This window comes from Oreochromis niloticus, linkage group LG23, assembly GCF_001858045.2.
Source record: "Oreochromis niloticus isolate F11D_XX linkage group LG23, O_niloticus_UMD_NMBU, whole genome shotgun sequence".
Classification (NCBI taxonomy): Eukaryota; Metazoa; Chordata; class Actinopteri; order Cichliformes; family Cichlidae; genus Oreochromis; species Oreochromis niloticus.
The window spans coordinates 12,464,699-12,480,456 of NC_031986.2; the positions used below are offsets into that span (position 1 = coordinate 12,464,699).

Below are 15,758 nucleotides of genomic sequence, written 5' to 3' on the forward strand. Positions count from 1 at the left end.
GAGATCTTCAGCCTGGGGATAGAGTGGTCCTCCGAAATCTCACTCCTCAAGGTGGACCCGCAAAGATCCAGTCCTTTTGGGAAAACCAAGTCTACAAAGTGAAGGAGAGGAAAGCAGATGACAGTCCAGTGTATCTGATCAGCCCTGAAAATGGCCAAGGCAGAGATAAAGTGGTGCACAGAAATCTCCTACTGCCCTGTGACTTCCTACCATTTGAGAAGCCATCAACACAGACTGTTCAGCCCCCAAAAGACTCTCCGACTGTGACAAGGAAGAAGTTCAGACCTCCAAGTAGAGAGCAGCAGCCAGGGAATGGTGACACATCAGATGATGATGACAGTGGCACCTACCAGTGGTACCTCAGGCCGGTTCCAGGGAGACAACAGAGGCAGACTCCGCTTAACCCTTTGGCAGAGTCCTTCCAGCCTCCACTGTCAAGAAGCGGATTTGCCACTACAGAGCGAAGAGGATTTGCCACTACAGAGCGAAGAGACTGTGCCTGGGCAGATCCAAGGCCCTGACCCTGACATTGACAGGCCACTGAGTGGTGATGCTATGACTGACATTCTAGCTGCAACTGGTGGTGAGACTGACTCTGTGAGGCAGCGACCTCAAAGACAAAGACAGCAACCAACTGTACTGAGCTATGACACTTTAGGTCAGCCAACTTTGGTTCAGAGAAACTGTACAGTGACTACTGCTCAAGTTATTGACTGTAATGGCTTCTGGAGACCATGGGCTGTGGGAGTGTGTTAAAGCTATGGTTGAATAGATGATGCAGACAGAAATGTCAGGAGACATTTAATTTTGTGGGGGAGAGTGTGGCACTATGTTAAAGATAGAGACATGAAAATAGTACCCCCCCATTTTATTTTATGCTCAGAGATAGGGATGGGTATCGTTTAGGTTTTATCCAATACCGGTGCCAAACCAGTACTTTTGAAACGGTGCCGGTGCTTAAACGGTGCTCAAACCGGTGCTTAAAGAATGGAGAATACAAAATTGGTCCAAAAACCTCTCATGTTCAGCTGTTTTTTTTGTAAAAACATAACAATGTTAGCCTTTTCTGCAGCTATAGGGCATATATGGTCTCACTCTTGGCTGGAAGCAGTGCTTAAACAATGGAAAAAACACAAACTTTGTCCAAAAACCTCTCATGTTTAGCTGTTTTTTTTTGTAAAAAGATAACAATGTTAGCCTTTTCTGCAGCTATAGGGCATATATGGTCTAACTCTTGGCTGGAAGCAGTGCTTAAACAATGGAAAAAACACAAACTCTGTCCAAAAACCTCTCATGTTTAACTGTTTTCCACTTTTTCTTTGGTCATTTTAGCCTTTTTGGCCAGGGTGAAGGGAGTATCTGCCATCAAACAAGAAGACAGCCGCATGTAACTACGACGGTGTTTGCTAGTTCACCTTACATGCATTAATGTAATAATGTGGTTAGCGTACTCAACGTTAATTACACACGAACAACATGAAGCTACTCACGCAGACGAGAACGGCTGCTGCTGCCATCATCATCCTCATCATTTCTGCTACGCTGGCAGGGTTAGGGGCCAGGACCCTCATCGGGTTTTTGGGGGATGTTGCTAACTCCGGGTCCGATAACAGGCACCACACCCGCAGTAGATGTGCACGGTGTGAGGTCTCGCAGCAAGCTATCAAACACGGCGCATTTCTCGGCTTTAAAAAAAAACGCTATGCGTCGCCAGGTGTTTTATCAGATTTGAGGTGTTACCTCCTTTGACAGCCAGACTTTTGATCGCTTCGCCTTGGGCATTTTTAATCTGTAGCTCTGCTCTAAAAGAACGTACGTACCTGGCCCCGCCTACTATCTTCGGAAACGTAAAATGATTGGCTAGAATTGGCTCAGGAAAAAAAAAGCACCGAAATAAAGCACCGAAATGTGCGCTGCTTTTTGGTCTGGTTGCTACCGTTTATGTCAGAACGGACACCGGTACCCATCCCTACTCAGAGACGCTTTTTTTTAGTAAGGCCACTGCAATGTCAGCTTTACTGTTGTATAAGTCTGTGAAGGTTCTCAGTCATCCAGGTCATCGTAGTCAAAGGAGTTTGCAAAGAAAAGCGTCTGGACTTCTTTAAGTTGCTTGAAGACGTTTCACCTCTCATCCGAGAAGCTTCTTCAGTTCTAAGGTCAAATGGCCGAGAGTCCCAGATTTAAACCCAGTGGGAGTATCCCCCCAAGGAGGGACAAAGGACCCCCCTGGTGATCCTCTAATCACATGCGCCCAGGTGTGAAAGCGGGTGTGGGACCTAATCAGCCAGGGTTTCGGGTGAGCCCATTGTGAAACCTGGCCCCACCTTGTCATGTGAATTCCTTCCTTCAGGACTTACTGTTGTATAAGTTCCACCAGCAGAGGGCGCTCAGTCTCGTACGCATCAGTAGCTGACGCTACACTAGAAGAAGTAGTGTCAGTGGTGAAGAGGCAGCGTACGGCCTGCGCACCAAAAAGAACTGATTGTCATATTTTTCTGTTTTTACAGGTAAGCTGGGTGGTTGATAATATAAAACAGAGGTTCTAAACGTGACAGACAGCAGTGGCGATTAATGATAAATGTCTTGTGTGTGGCGAATGTTAAGCTAAAGAGCTAATTTCCAAGTTGGTCCTGTTGTTAGCCTATGCCGATCCAAGTGTTAGACTGTACCGAAGCTCTGTGAGCTCGGTGCAGGTATTTTTGGGTTAAAGTCACAAGATGTATATTTTGCACAATAAGAGAAAATGTGAATTGCTTTATGTTTAGTTCATGAAGAGTGAATGCTGTAAAAATATGTTAAGAAAAACATTTATTTGAAAGAGATCTAGTTTAATAAATACAGTTAAGAAGACAGGTCCATAAATAGATTAAAACAGTAGTAAAAACAATATAAAACTGTAATCAGAGTTCACTCTGTTATTCATGTGTATAGTAAAATGTATTTTTGTGATTTAACCATTTTACAAAAGTGGTGCATATGAATATGAAACTGTATAAGTTACTTGTATAAAGTAATGTTTGCTACACTAGAAGAAGTAGTGTCAGTGGTGAAGAGGCAGCGTACGGCCCGCGCGCCGAAAGAACTGATTAATCAGACATTTTTCTTTTTTTACAGTTTTCTGTAAAAATAAACATGTTGCACGGGAGATGAGTTGGCCCATCATTTCAGGCATTGTAACACAGGCAGTACAAATGAACCAGCTGCTAGTTGATGAGCAATACCCAGAATGGCTAACTAAAGGCCAGAACAGTCCTGATCCCTAAAGATCCCAGAAGGGACTGGTCCCATCCAACTACCAGCCAATAACCTTCCTCAGTATCATATGGAAGCTCCTGTCAGGCATCATAGTAGACTTACGTATAATAATCATGCACATGGAACAGAAAGTAAATGGTAGAAACACCAGAGGGGCAAAACACCAGCTACTGGAATATAGAGCAGTTACCTGAGACTGCAAGACCAGACTGACCAACCTGTGCAATGACTGATTACTGAAAATCCTATGATTCAATGCCTCACACATGGATCCTGGAAAGCCTTGAACTATACAAGATCAACAGGACTATACTGTAAGAGCCTTCATTGGGAATACATATTGACTGGGATGTGGTGCAAAGGTCTAAACCATGTCAGCCAAATCATTGACAAAACTGGCTACAGATACCAACTACGAAATGAATGAATTGTTACCCACCTCCTCCATATGGATGACAGGAGTAAATGTGACATTGATTTACAGATGAACACCACTAGGATCTACAACAACAACACTGGAATGTCATTCGTACTAGAGAATTCTAGTCGGATGGCAACAAAGCGAGGGAACAGCTGTGCTTGAGAAGTTCTGAGACATGCCCTTTAGGGTGGTGACCAGGACCACACAAGGTCAATGAATTAATCAACTTAGAGCAAAGGGGGGGGGACAAACAAGAACAACAAACAATCGAAGGTGATGCAAATACCAAAATAAACTTTTCTCATCTTTGAGGATAGCAACTGATTGCTTCATCCTGTCTATATGTCCTCAGAGTAATTTTCACTGTACGCATTTTGTTTTTCTGTGAAGCAGGCGACCTAAAGCTCTTGGGGAAAGAAAAGTGGAAGTGTACAGGCTGAAGAAAAAATGTAAAAAGTATTTTTTAATGACCATAGCAACACACACAAGCAAAAAGAAAAAAGAAATTAATTTAAAGTATTTAATTTTATAAACTTAGAGAATTAGCCTCATATAAAGCACTAAGCAACAAACATTTACTGAACTTTTAGAATTGTTTGTTTGTCAAAGACACATCATACTGTGCTGAAAAATAAAGCCAATGCCAAAGTGCCAAAAAATTGTAGTTTGTTCAATGACCTCTTGAGGCTTATTCCAAAAGTGTCAAATTTTACAGCATTAAAGAGCACATTAAAAACCTGATAGAAAAAAAACTCTTGTACTTTGAGGACCATTTCCTCCATTATAACAAATTTAAGGAAGGTGGAATTTTTTTTAATACTGCTAACAGCTAAAACATTAAATTGACTCATATAACTTATTCACGGCAGAGATATTCATTACCTGGAAAAATTTGATTCAACATTTTATTCACGCAGACAAATGGGTGAAATTAATAGGAGGGGTGGGGTGATTTTAGTCACAGCAACTACTGTAATAATCTTCACTGCTATAATATCTGCACACACAGCGAATTTACGGCAGCACGGTGGTTAGCACTGTTGCCACCCAGCAAGAAGGTCCTGAGTTCAATTCCATCATCAGGCCTGGGTCTTTCTGTGTGGAGTTCGCATGTTCTCCCTGTGTTTGCGTGGTGTACCCCGCCTCTCGCCTTATGACAGCTGGGATATGCTCCTGCGACCCTGAAAAGGATAAGCGAATGGATGGATGGACAATGAATTTACTTCTGAGTGTCCAGTACTTTGGCTTGTGTAATGATGATGGCCGAGTTAGGAAGGAGACAATGAAGAAGATAAATCCAGTATGGTTTGAGATATATCACGTGTGGGTCTCCTCTCTCCCATGCTACAAAGTGAAGACACATTAAAGGTGACTGTTTTTTTTATGATATGTGGAAGACAATATACTGTTGTGATTGGTTGTCTATGGCTATTTACTGATAAAGCAATAGTCTCCGGTCGTCTTTGTGTTGGGTTCACCTCACATTAACACTTGCCTGCAAAATAAGATAACACACACACACTCTTCTTTTTGTCCTTTGTTCCGTCCATTAGATACATTTTCTTTGTTGCCTCTTCTCTGATCTAGTTTCTAATGTGCTCTGTAAGTGTGAGCGGTGTCCTTCCTCTTCCACCTGAATCTTTTTTATGCAATCTTTCACACCATGAGACTGCTGCTTTTATCCTTCTGAACAGGGAGCACATCATTCTGTTAGCAAAGCAATATGTAAAGTTCATCTAAGCATCTCCCATTAATGTTCAGCGATTAAGCAAAATTCCCACAGATAACAAGGGTGTTAGAGCCTATCCCAGCACACCTGTTCAGGCTGTATCCCAAGATATAGAATTAGACTACCTGGGTGAGGGATTTCACTCTCAAAGTGCTTCTTGTTCATTTTGTTTGCTTGTTTGTTTGTTTTGTTTGGTAATTCCCTTTTTTGGTTATTGTCATTTGTAACATTTATCTTGCCCAGATGTGCTTTGCAGTCAAGAGTATACTTAATGTGTCAGTCGAATACAACTGCCCCTATATCACATGTACTGTCAGATGAGTTACTGCTATTTAAACTATTTAAACTCTGAACACTTTAACAAATCATTCAGCTGAGGTGTATAGCTCAGTAATATATCCATGTTGTGAGCTTTTGTAATTATTGGGAAATGATAATAATACAATATAACAATTAGGGCTGCCACGATTAGTCGACTAGTCACGATTACGTCGACTATTAAAATCGTCGACGACTAATTTAATAGTCGACGCATCGTTTGAAGCTTTGTAAGATCCCAAAAGACGCAGGAATAAGTAGTAGTATTTAAGAGTGTAATAACGGACTGAAACAGAAGATGGCAGCACTGCATGTGTAAGGATGCCAGCTGCCGTAAAAACCCCGAAGAAGAAGAAGCGGTGTCCCAGAATTCATAGCGCGGCCCAGCGCAGTTGTCAACAATGGCGGCAGCTAGTTAGTTTTAATATTACTCTTATTATTTTTGGGGGGTCACAAAATAAAGTTTAACATATTTTCAGGCCAGAATGTAGCTGTTTAACCTCAAATATCTGCTCAGTTTATCAAGACACCACGTATTTTCAAAAGCACTCCGACGTTTTCGGAGACGTCTGTTACCCACCAGCTCGATAGTTAGCCAGGGTTCAAGGCTCACTAGAGCCTGTGAGAACACCGGACTCCCGGCAAATCGTTTTCAAACCCACCTCCATCTTTCGCTACTCAGGTTAAACATATAGAAGTCACTTAGATAACTTAAAAATGTTATTGTTTGGCTTTTTTTTAGTATTTTATTTGTTCCTGAGTAAATCCGTTTGGCTGAGAAAAGTTATAGTTTTTACACAGCTGAATAAACGTCAAGCAGACAACTGATTATCAGAAGTGTGAGATGCTCGAGAGTATACTCTGGTGTCCTGTTAAATTTTAGATAGCAAGGAGCAGACGGCTGAGTTTATTAAACTCCACCGAAACAATCTGCAAATGTCATTAAAATTTAATAAACTATCATCTTGTCTTTAGTTTTAGTTAGCACATACCTTAAACACTTAAAGCTGTAAGCTAATGATAGTTATATAAGAGCAGATGCATGCTGGTGCAATAAACTGTACGTTTTACGTCCAATGGATGCATGATCCGATTAGTCGACTAATCGCAGAAATAATCGGTGACTAGTCGACTATCAAAATAATCGTTTGTGGCAGCCCTAATAACAATAATACAAATATATATACAAATTACAGTTTGTATCACTTAATTATATTTGTTCTCTCTTAAAGGTGAAATGAAATGCTACACATGACATAGATGTAGCACTGTCTGTGAGGACTTAAGAAAAACACAGACAGTGTTACATCTATGTCAGTTTTTAAGAGCAGGGCTCAGTGATGTAAATTAACCTTTGCATTTCATTTTCCCTTTAAATCCAGCCGGCAGTTCATTTGACTAATCCTGCTTTTCTTTAACCATATTAGTACTTTGCTCACTCTCCCAAGTGCCTACCAGGTCTCCCCTCACTTGTCACCCTTTGTCCTCTGACAGGAATTAAGAGCTATATGAAATGGAATTTAATGTACTGTTTATAGACAACAGCAATGTCAACAGATGCATATTTTAGATGGGAAATCTGCCAAAGCTGGAAATTAAGCATGGGACTTTTTTGTACCTTTCTGCAGTCTGTCCTCACGAAAGGAAAACAGGCATATAAATTCTGGTGTTAGGTAGAGCTCTTTGTGTCCCCCCTCTCTTTCTATCCCTCTCTTTGTCCCTTTTTCCCCTCTCTTTACCTCTACAGGCTTGACAGGAGGACAAGAGACTGTTGTCATAGTGAAGTTGGAAGGGTTATCTGCTATTACAGGTAGATGTCCAGAAGGTGCAGAAGATGAAATATGAGCTAGACACAGACCTAAGGTCCAAAATGGAGGACCAAGTTTAAACCGTAGGCCTTTTCCCAGCTATATTGACCAATCACATTAATAGTCTGTTTTTATGACACATAATAAAAGTGTTTACTTCCTAGGTGTGGTGTTCATGTCTTCATTCAGTTTGATGAACGGAGGAAGAGACATAGTGCTGCTATTAATTTGAATCTTCAACCGTTTAATTAATAGAGGAAAATTAATACTTTGAGTTTCTTCATCTTCTCAAATAAAATGAATCCAACAATACCTGCAGTTTGCAATACATGCAAACTATACAAATGATTTAAGCAAATCATGTTTAGATACTTTTTCTTTCACTTTCAGTAGTGAAACACTTAAATTCAACGGGCATATAGTCCAGTATCCTATTTATCTATTTATAGAGATACACAGACACTATTTTACTTTACCTGAGGATGAGTCACATCCAACCAAGAGAAGGAGAACAATGAGCAAACACCTGGGTCAGAGTGTTGTGCTCTCAACTTTGGGCCATGCAGACTCTGGTGAACCTACCACTTCTCCCCATCAGTCTCTGAAAAGATCCCTGCTCATCATCCTTGACAAGGCCATTTAAGAACTGTAAACTAGATTTTCACACAAGAATAATGACCTGATGAGAGCCATATCAACTCTTGCACTCAAATCTAGCACATTTCTAGACCCCACCCTATTGCACCCTCTGGCTGTGATGGCTGGCACTGTAGCAGCTGTTGTAAATCTGAAAAATGAAGTTCTTGTGGCAAAACAGATGCTGCTCAAAAAATGTCTCAAAGGAAACAGACCTGTCCACTGTGTGTCCACCAGGAGTACAAGGAAACATTTCCTGAGTTGCATAAATTGTGTGTAACAGCCCTGGTAATTGGTGTGTCTTCAGCATTGTGTGAGAGTTTATTCTCCACTTTGTCAATGGCTCCTAACTCTCTATCGTCGCATCATGTTACATAAAAGAAAGGAATTCTGTGATCTTGGCCCATGAGAAGTCCTTAACAAATAACTTGGATGAATTTGTAAGAGTTTTTGGAAAGGGAAACAGGAGACTGTTGTTGTAGAGTGGACTGAGGTGAAGGAAGAGTGGAGCTTGTAAAATAAACAAGCATATAGAGTACGCTTGGGGAGTGTGATTGTGTGTACAGTGTCTATTTATGTCTGTCTCCACGTTGGGTGAGTGCTGAGTAATTGTATATGAGAGCATGAGGGTGGGAATGGATGTTTGTATCTGTGTGTGCCTGTTTGTCTGTGTCTATATGTCAGGTTGGGCATCAGACGCCACCTCTCTAGGGACATCTCAGGCCCTCCAAGGTATGGAGGCCTATCTTCCCCCACCACTCCCCCTGCCAGTGGCAGACACCCTCAGACATCGGTGCATTGGTGGTTCTTGGTGTCCAGGGATGGGCGTCCAGGTACGCACCGGCTCACTCCTGGTGGCTGCTTGTCGGGGCCTGGAGCCTGGGGAAAGCTCGGGCCCCTTCGAGGGGTGGGGTGCCTCTCGGCCTCGGGCTCGGTCACTCTGGCACAGCTGGCTGCCGGCGGAGCTCACAGGCATGTCACTGCAACCCCCCCCCCCCCCGGCTTCTGCTCCGCGGCTGCTGAGTGACCCCTTATCTGGGACTCTCCTCAGCTCTTTCCAGGAGAATGGCATGGTTGCTCCTCCGTTGGTCTTCCTTGGTCTCCTTTGTTCTGGAGGTCTCTGGATGTCTGGAGCCTGGATCTCCTCCATACCTGCTTCATGCCCTGGAGGACGGGGCTATGGCTCTCCACACCCTCTAGCAGATCATTACATGAAGGAACCTTTTAAATACAAGCGCGTCCATGCTCACAGCTGTACACATGGGTGCTCACAGACACAAACTGCACCCTTTTTGGCTCCTACCTCAAAGCACACTGTGCGCTGTCAATCCTACATGTTGCACAATAATATTCAATATTTAGTATTTACTGTTATATTCACATAGATCATCGCGATGATGTTGTTTATTATATTGGTCTCTTTTTTTGCTTGTTTTCTTTTTTCTTTCTCAACAGGTGATCCAGGTGATTGAGAAATGTATTTTTTGTCTGTTTGTTTTGTTGGTTTTTGTTTTTTGCCCTTTATCACAGTTCCTCTTCCCCGCTGTTTTTCTTTCCCTCTTTCTTTCTCCCTTTTCTTTCCCCTAGTAATGTCTGTCCCGTGTGTAGCAAGTGAAAATAAAATAAAATAAACAATAAAAGCAGAGGTGACTCAAATAGACCAATGCAGCAAGGCCGGGATGGTCCATTTGGTAAAGTAAATCCGTTGGGCATCTTTCTTTGCCTTTAGACAATAATTCTGATGGCAAAAGAGCCAAACGGGACAGGCGGGGGGGAAAAAAAGAGAATTAGGCCATCCAGTTAAGATAAATTTTATATTGGTTGTTTTACAGGCCTGGATGTATATTTTATTTTATTCTTTATTTTATTTTTTTATTCTATTTTTCAGATTTATTTTTCAAGACTTGGTCAACTGACTTTTTTTTTTTATAACTTGGCCTACCCTTTTTATTTTTTTTAATATTGGCAATAGTGACAAATGTTATTGTTGGGTTTGGATATATTTGATATAGGTAATCGAATTAAGGTAAATGTTTTTAGTCGTTATAATCTGATGAGGAATATTTTATCTTATTGTTTGTTGCTTTATTTTTCAGTTTTCCCCTGAGGGATTGCCACCTTAATGTGGTCAGGGGGTTTGTGTGCCTCAGTGACCCCTTAAGAGCTAGACCAGCAGAAGCTTAGCCTTCAGTTGGGAAACCCAAGTTGAACAGGTCTTAGGGTAGAGGCCTGACAAAGTGCAATCCAATTACATGACAAAAACAGTTATCCAGAGCACCCCATCCCTTTCCCACCTCCGTTACATTTCTGTCTGCCCCCTCATATGCCTGTCTAGAACCAGCCCAGAAAACTAATGTTATTGTACTTGGCCCTAAAACTCTTAGAGATATGGTATCTAATCAGGTAAGTACTCTGGATGGCATTACTTTGGCCTCCTGTGAGGAATCTTGGAGTCATTTTTGACCTGTATATGTCCTTCAATGCACATATTAAACAAATATGTAGAACAGCTTTCTTCCATTTGCACAATATCTCTAAAATCAGAAATATCCTGTCTCAGAGTGATGCTGAAAAACTAATTCTTGCATTTATGACTAATAGTCTGGACTACTGTAATTCCTTATTATCAGGATGTCCTAAAAACTCTCTGAAAAGGGAGACAGACATTATCTGTACTTTTAAAAGGAGGCTTTCCTGTTTGCTAAAGCATATATTTAGGGCTGGACCAGGTGACCCTGAATCCTCCCGTAGTTATGTTGCAATAAGTGTAGGCTGCTGAGGGATTCCCATGATGCACTGAGTATTTCCTCTTCAGTCAATTTACCATTCACTATGTGTCAGAAAAAAACTGTGAATTAATGTAATTTTCAATTTTAGATTTGAAGGAAATGTCTGTAAATAGTGCAGATGATTTACTGTCAATCTACAGAATTTTCTGTTTTACCAGTTTTGGAAAAGTCTGTGAAGTTCCATATAAAACACAAAATCTCCTGGCAAAAAACTACCAGGACATTTTCTGACATTTTTATGGAAGTTATTTTTACAGTTTAGCATGCTCGCTCATTCCTAGGTTAAACTCTTTTCCCAATCTGGCGATTTCAGGAGACAGAGATGATGCAATTGCTCCAGCAATTTTTGGTTTGGCCTGGGATAGGTTGGTTGCTCTTGAAGCTTGTTTTTCACAGTCAGAGTAGGGTGGAAGTGAAGCTGTGGAAAATGTGTTCAAATCTGGCCCTGGATATAAGTCTGATGATGTTGACTTTGCTGGTCTGTAATTTTGCTCTGGCCTTTTTTGTAAATGTGGTCTAGACTAGTGTGGACAAGAGAGTAGGGAATTCATCAAAGTCACATGACCCAAATAAAACTGAAAGCATGCTTATATAAAACAAACTTGGTCTAGATCAGTGGAGGAAACAGAAGAGAACCACTTTTTTATAGCACAATGGATATTCAGGTATGCTAATGTGTTATCATTTCAATATTGTAGGGAAAACAATGATTAAATACAACTGGCCTACATAAAACAATATAATCAGAAACTAAGCACAAAGAATATATATTTTACCTTAACACCATATAGTCCAATATATAGTCCATGTAGCACCAACTACCTGCTTTATTCATGGGTAGTCGGTGCAAAAAATATGACCTTCATTTGGAAACTCAAAAAAATCTATTCGGGATAAGCCTGACCTGTAACCAATGTGTGAAGGGGATAGAAAATGAAAATATAAGTAGCTTCGGGTAGCTTCAGCTTACTCTTTGGCTGATTTTGCTTTGCCATCATTACAATCACAGTCACACAAAAATAGTTTAAATACTTTAAAGTTTCATCATTCTTTTGCAAATTAAATCCAAATAACCTTCACAGAAAATCAATACATGTACTTTTGTATTTTTTGTTATTTACTGTATGTTAAAAATGTTAACTATAGGAAAAATGACAGCTATATGCATGTAACCTGTTGTCTGCTGTGTAACTCAAATCATTTCAGTCCTTGATGTTAGACTGTCCTCTGTGAATCAGTGATTTCTTGTGTATTTTAAGGTATTCTTTTAAGTCACATTTGTTTTATAAAGCCTCCAGACTCCAGCACCCCTGACCCTGAGTTGGCTAGGTGGACGAGGAGAGATGGATAGATATTTATTGACTTAGATTATAAATCCATACAAGCATCCAGGTAGTTATATAAATCAGGACTCGTATATGTGCTTAGCCTCCTCCTTTGCTATGCAATTGGGAGCTTAATCAGATTCTGAAGTTTGTCGTACTTTCAGTCAGAGTCGGACTGTTATTTATGAAACTAATAAGTTTACCTTCTCAGCTTTGTGTTTAATTACTTCCATTCAGAGTAAATTCAGCCATGCTGATACTTAGTTACTACTTTCAGTGCGAGAGTAGCAACACTGTAGCAGTAAACTTTGTAATAGCATTGCTTTACAGACTATATTTCAGTTAATGAGTTGATTGTTGTTATTGAGTAGAGCTAATGTTTACCAGAGAGTATTATATATTGTAATTATATCTACACCTGGTTTTGCAAACATGAGTATTCTTTGATCCACCAGAGGGCAGTGTTGATCCACAAATGAGCAATTCCAGCCAATAAAGCTATGATTCTGGGTTCATAGCACATAAGTAAGTAAGTAAAATGTTATTTATATAGCATCTTTCAAGACAAAGATCACAAAGTGCTCCATAAAGAAATACCAGAGCATTTGAAACAACAAAAAAAAGCTAACCAAACAATTCCAAAAAGATGAGTTTTTAGTTTTTGTTTTGTTTTGTAAGAGACTACAGAGTCCACAGATCTCAAGCTCAGAGGAAGAGAGTTTCAGAGTCTGGGGGCCACTGTCTCACTTAGTTCTCAGCCTTGCAACAAATAGGCCCTGATCACATGACCTCAGGGACCTGCTAGGGGCATAGAGCTGAAGAAGTTCAATAACGTAAGCTGGTGCTAGTCCATGAAGAGCGGTCTTAGACTTTAAAAAAAAAAAAATCTGTTGTTTAAGTCTATAATTGGCCTTGCCCCACCCTACCTCTCTGAGCTCTTACATGTGCACTCACCCTCCTAGTCACACAGGTCAGCTAAGTTGTGAAGTTTGCTGCCATTGCATATTAGACTTGCTTCTGCATTGCGTTTTTTTTAAGTAACTACTTTAGAAACTACTTAAAGTGCTTTAAAACAGTAAAAGGCTGGGCTGGGCTGGGCTTTGCATGTTTCTGCTAATGAATGTGTGTCTTGTACTACCTGTAGAGCACTCATGATTAGATACTTTTACTTTTCAGTAGTGAAAGACCTACATTTAAAAAGCGCCATTGTATTCCACATGGTCATTATTTGTTATAGCCATGAACTATAACATGTCTATGAAGCTGTCATGGTTTGGGGGGGATTAGTAGTGATGGCCATATGACACCAATGCTCTGATACAAGCTTTGAACTCGAATTTGCATTTTCCTTGAACCACTGCTTCAAAGCTTACTTCGGTGCAGGAGGAAAACCCAACAAACAAACAGGTGGACCATGACGTCTCCTGATTGAATCACATGAATGGTTGAACCCATCTTTACTGCAACGGAATGCAAGATTCTTTGTAACGCCTCCTTCCAATGTAAACGTGTATTTTCAAAAGCTGGAGAAGTTGGCAGCAAGAAAAAAAGGAAAAAAAAATGGAAAAAGATATTGTGATTAAAAATCTTTACATCCCCGTCCCATGTACATAATCATACCCCGACCTAGTTACAGAAGCACACCATCCCAGCACATCCTGTTTCCCCAAGCACAATTTCTTTCAACTGCTACAATGCAACTGTTTACAGAATCAACTTACCAGTCAATACAGCTCTCCAAAACTGTATTTGTATCAATCATAAAAAAATGTTACACTCAGCACATAATTACTGAGAGATTGTTTTGCTGTCTCCCATTTCGCCATTAGAACCCATTTTCAATACAATTGAAGTAGTTCAATGCTGATTCATTCCTTCATTTGCGCATAGAAATTAAGACCGAAATGCAGACTCCAAAACTGGTTTAACGAAATGAAAAATGAACCTTTATTCAGCACAAGCAGCAAATCCAGGTGGCTGAAAAAAAACAGGAGATGAAATCACTGAGGCAGACAATCAGTACAACATGACAGAGCTTCTGCTCCTCCTCCTCCGTTGGCAAACAACTTTTAGGTGCATTTACTGCCACCCTCTGGACTGGAGTGTGGGTCGGAGCAGTTTGTCTACAGTCTTGGATACACACCTGTCGATCTTAAAAAGCCAAACACTGCCCTATAAATTACATCCCCCTCATTCCTTTGAAATATGACCCTTACCCCTAGGTGAATTCTATTTTCCTGCAATTTAGACTTCAATATTTCCCTTTCTCGCTTGTACTTATTGCACTCCAACACTACATGCTCAAATGGCTCCTCTTGTCCACAGAAGTCACAATTCCCTGTATCATGTTTACCTATCTTTTTAAGTGTGCTATTCAAGCCTGTGTGACCAAAGCTTACTCTCAAGATTACAGCCTCTTCTCTTCTATGACAGAGAGCTAAAGAAAACTGAGGGCTTAAATAGACATCACGTAATCATGGAAAGAGACACAGCTGGGGAAAACAAGGCGCAGGTGAACAGAATCAATTAACTAGCAAGAGGGGAAGCTAAACTGAACATAACGTACATGAGATAAGAGACTATCAAAATAAAATAGGAAGCCTAAACACTGAGACACAGACTAAGACACAAACTGGACGGACCAAAGTAAAATCAAAAACAACTGATTCCTGACTAAACACGGGAGATTTAACAGAAACATAAAGTATGCACAGGGAACATAGAACAAAAGGAAAAACTAACAAAGAAAACTATGAATTCTAAATCAGAATAAAAACACAACCTAAGTCAAGCTAAAAATTATAATAATAATCCAACTGAAAACTACAACAAAGTCAAAGAGAATATATCAATCAGATATTCAAAGTCTAAAACTGGAAAAGCTGGGACAGAACCCAGGATCAAGACAGAGGCATGACAGCATATTTATAAGAAATAGATGTAAGTGACACCTACACATTAAGAAGCTATACAGCTACAACTAGATTCGACTGCCATCACATAGAGAGAATAATAGAAGTCACATGACACAAAAAGAAAGTGAAACGACATTTATAAATCCAAACTCGTACATGAGCTGCATCAATGTGAACAAAAAAACCAAGAGACGACAACTTCACAAAGCAATTGGACATTCAGGTATGATAACATTGTGTTAATAATCCAATGCAGGAAATCCAGTTATTAAATTATTAAATTGACCTGACTGAGCAATCTCACATTTGGTTCATATGTGTCAAGTTAAAAAAAAATTTTTTAATTTTTTTTTAAAGAGTTTACTGTCTTTTCAGTTTGTTTTATTTACAGGTAGTTGGTAACAAAGAATCATGACGAAATCTTTTCTGGGTAAATCATTGTTCATGACTTTCTTCTTCCTTCTTTTTCTTTGTTGATTTGCCCTTAACACAGTTTGTTCAGCCCTCGGGGGTTTAACATGTAACATTGAGCTACACAAATAAAACTGGCTTGACTTAACAA

General features: G+C 40.2%; 1 protein-coding gene and 1 long non-coding RNA gene across 3 annotated transcripts in view; one reads left to right on the forward strand and one right to left on the reverse strand.

Moving 5' to 3' along the window:
• Positions 1-15,758, forward strand: part of LOC100702575 (interferon-induced protein 44) — a 179,940-nt gene that overhangs the window by 12,730 nt on the left and 151,452 nt on the right. The gene's annotated exons all lie outside the window — the stretch shown is intronic.
• On the reverse strand, positions 1,973-2,634 carry LOC112843732 (uncharacterized). Its single transcript, XR_003216205.1, has 3 exons — positions 2,354-2,634; positions 2,098-2,099; positions 1,973-2,013 (listed from the first exon to the last, which is right to left on the reverse strand). It is a non-coding gene; the product is annotated as an uncharacterized LOC112843732 (long non-coding RNA).